We start from the raw sequence: 4,379 nt of genomic DNA on the forward strand, positions 1-4,379 counted from the left end.
TGAATTTTCTAAAATTTTATGAATCAATTAAAACAAACTGATTCCAAATTGATTTATGATCCTATTTAACATAAAAACGCCTATGTTGAAAAATCAAGTTCACCAAACTCCTTGCGTGGTCTAGGGATAACTGATAGATGAGATGATACATATTTCACTTACAATAATGCTTTATCCAAAATATAGACTTAATAATATATCCACACATAAGTTTGTAATCAACTATGTACTTTAATGGCCGAAACAAAGGTCATCGTATATTATAGACACTAAACCTGTCCCAACCAACAAATGAGTGGCAATCTCATCCTCACACATAACCTTTTTGTGTACATGTAGTCTTATAATGTTTCCTAAAGACTTCCTTTAATCTTATGAAATAATATAAATACACAACAATAATGATTATGCATAACTAAAATTTTATATGTATTAGGAAAACAGTTCTGTATGAGCACATATTTTCAACAAAGTCCAACACATTTCACATCACTTTGGCCCATATTAGAGGATAGAACATACGATCTTGGACCCACATTCTGGGATTACCAAGGTCAACACAAGACAGATCCTAGTCAAGTTTCTACTGACATTCACTTTGGGCCCAAAGTCTTAATTGAGGCCTAGTAAGTGACTTAAACCATAAGACTAGTTTATTAGGCCATTTTGAAGCCCACTATGAGATACAACAAATCTGTCATAGCATATGGCCCAAACAAACCCCAACTGCATCACGTTTGATATTCATTTATGTCAAACATGCAGGATGCCTAAAACATGTTAGCTAATCTTATAAATAGGTTAAAGTTGTCTTGAATTAGTTTAGAGTCTGATAATATGACGCGGTTTTGGCGCACTAGACTCGTTTGCTCACAGCCTAACAAACATTTGATATGTGGTGTGAATGACATCATCAATTGAGAGATTCTCTCTCTTGCCCACACACATATTTATTTATTTTTAGATTTCAAATCTTAAAAAGGGTTGTTGGCCCACATTGATTATCACATTTACAAAATCGATAAATTAACCCTAGTAAAGATCAACGTTAATCAGGTGTAATTGGTGCCTAATACCTTTCGGAACCAATCATCTAACCTCAATTTAAGTTTTTGACCTGAACCATAAATCATAAAAGTATGTGAGACTTCAATCAGGTCCTGTAGATTCGAAAAAGAACGGATACATAAATAGTAGCGACTCAACCAGATATACTGGATGATCAAACTTGAAACAGGCTATTAACCCATTTTGGATCAACCCAATTGGTTTATTTTATCATGTATGTTACTTTAGGATGATTTCCTTCACATGGATATGTGTTTGTATCTTATACATAAAATTAAATTGTGCAGACCCAAATGGATCATTTGAATTAATTGGGTCCAAATGTTTGTCTTTAAGTGAAGATCATTGTCAAGGAACATTATATTATCAGTTTGAAAATATAATGGTCATCCAAATATGTACAAAATTCCATAGGTACATGTCTATATCATCCATCTATATATTTCTTACCAAGTGCAAAAACTTCGAATGAAGCTGGTGGTCCATTTCAAAGAATTGAAGAAACAATCTCATGGCCCTTATGTTTTCAAACCAAGGAAATGCCCCTCCACATGTTGGTCAATATTTGAGCTACCCTATACTTAATTAATGAGGACTTCCTTGCCTCTTCTTCTCTTATAAACTAACCATAATCCTCATCTTCAACCTATAACAAAAAATCCCTTAACTTTCTTCTCAGAAGAATCGGACTCTTTAAGCTCTCCAACCGTTATAATAAATTATTTTTAAACTTTAAAACATACTTTTTTTTTTTGATCAATACTGAATCTAATTTTCAATTTATCGTTTTAAACCTCACTTTAATCTTTTGTAAAAAAATTCTTGATTTTTCCATTCAAAATTTCATCATCAACTGCTTCAAAAATCATATCTTGTTCGTGAGATTTGAATGATGAAGTGGTAGAATGTTACAATCGAAGAGGATGGTAAAAATAATTTTGAAGATTAAAGTTGGTAGAAACGTAGAGATATAGAATAGTGTAAAAACTACTTAAGTCTATAAGTCATGAGATCGATACCCAATATGAGCAATAATTCCTTGGGGCACCCGCTAGGGTACACCCTCACTTACCTGGTGCGTGTAATGTGTGGACATTGCACATTGGGTGATGGGACCCACACACCTTGGCCCAGCCTCTGGCTTTGACTCTGGCTCTTCCTGTCCCACTAGTTGGATGCAAGTTCGGATACCCATGTCATAAAAAAGAATAGTGTAAAAACTTTTGCCTAAGTGGTCGAAGAGCGATGTTGAAGGTGAGGGTATATTAGGGCATTTTTCTTTGAATCATGATAATCTAACAACCCCACGTGGCACACTCAATCGACTCTCCCAACGTGACAAGTTCGAAAACCGTAGATCTCTACGCCTTGAGATACAAAACTGCACTTCCCCATAAAAAAGTGTATCCTGAGGTATACAGATCTACGATTGCCAAACTTATCACGTCAAGAGTGTCGATTGAGTGTGCCATGATGGTAGCCAGATTATCACCACTCTTTTTCTTTTGGTGTGACTTGGACATGCCCCCCTACATTTTGTTGAATATTAGAGATACCACCCTATGCTTGAAATTGATGATATGCATCGCTCGACCTTAATCTTTTAAATAGACTAAGGGAAAACATTTCAAATGCCCTTATCTTCAACCTCTAGTCAATAATCTTTTTATAACCAATCATCTTCAATTTATCAAACCTCCATGGCATATGTATTTAAACTCAATTCATCATTTTCAATTTTTTCAAAAATATTTTTTTTTTCTTCCCAAATCAAGTCATGTTCAAGCTCTTCAACTTTTAGGATAACTTTAATCTATTTAACCTTGTTTTAATCCATCATCTTCTACCTTACCTTCATTGAAGAAAATCCTAGATTTTTTAATCTAAAATTTCATCATCTTATACTTGCTAAAAATTTCTATCTTATCTTAAGATTTGAAGATTGAAGACTTGAAGTAGATAAAATCTTAAAATAGTTGATGAGGGTTAAAAATTTTTATCTAATGATGTTTAAGATGATTGGCTTTAGAAAAGAAAGAATCTAAGTTTTTTATTAGAGGTTGAATAGGAGGGTGTTCAAGTCTTTTTCCCTTGATCTATGTAGAAAAACTGAGGTCAATGGATTCACGTCATCATTTTCAAAATACTAATATTTAGATGGGGGCATGTCTAAATCACCCTTTCTTTTGTATATTCGAGAAAAACGGGTCAAAGTGTGAATGTTATCGATTTGATTGAAATAGTCGTTCAAATGTTCATTTAAACGTGAAGTTACACTTGTTGTGAGTCAAAAGCCATTTTCTCCCTCAAAAAAATTCCAAGTGGACCAGATGGTTCAAACTCAAGACTGTTTAACAGGGGTGAGAGTCCGACTTTATTTTGGAGGAACCCTCCTCGTTACCAAAAACGTGGCATTTGTATTTATTTTACACCCTTGCATTTTTATAAGTATTTGAATTACCTCTTAAAAATGCGACGTATAATCCTAAGGAGAGGGTTTTACCAAAAATTTTAAGTAGTATGGCCATTCTTTCCACAAGGGTGACCCTGCCCTTGTTTACACATGGAATATTGAACTGTGTTCAAGATTTTGGTAGATCTCACGCAAACAATGACGCTGCCGTAAGTAGTTTGGGTGGGCCATTAGTGGCTCAATCCCATTCAAGCCTTAAAAGCAAAACCCAAAATTGGCCCGGTCCTCAAGCATTCCTTTCTATTTATGGGTGGGCCTAATTTTAAAAACTCCCACACATACATATATTAAAATCAGGGGCGGAGCCAAAGACTTTTTTATGGGAGCATGAAAATAATTGACTGAAAAGAAAATTTGAGGGCTTTTAGTTAGAAATTGAACAAAATGACATTTTAGGTCAATTCTCATAAGTCTATGATAGAAAACATACGACAAGGGGCAATGCCATCAGTTTTAAAACATAAGTTGTCTCAAAATATTCACCAAAATGCCTAGATGCACCCTTAATCTTGGTCTTGTCCAATAGACTAATTCCAAATTACCTCAATATTTGCATCTTCAATTGAAACTAAAAATCTTTTAATTTCTCTTTCCAAAACAATTCATCTTCAACGTTGTAGAGGATGACAAGATCTTTTGATAGAAAATTTCTAGGATTTCAACAGGGGACTAATTAAGGTGGGGTTCAAAACAATGGACTAAAAATAATGATAAATAGATTAAAATTAGAGAGCTACTATTGGCACCCCATCCTTTTACGTATTATAGCCCAATTTCATAAATTACTTATCACACCCCACTTAAAGATTAAAACAAACTTTTCAAGCATTAAAAAGGT

This window comes from Akebia trifoliata, chromosome 7 (assembly GCF_017979445.1).
Source record: "Akebia trifoliata isolate Shusen 1 chromosome 7, ASM1797944v1, whole genome shotgun sequence".
NCBI classification, from domain to species: Eukaryota; Viridiplantae; Streptophyta; class Magnoliopsida; order Ranunculales; family Lardizabalaceae; genus Akebia; species Akebia trifoliata.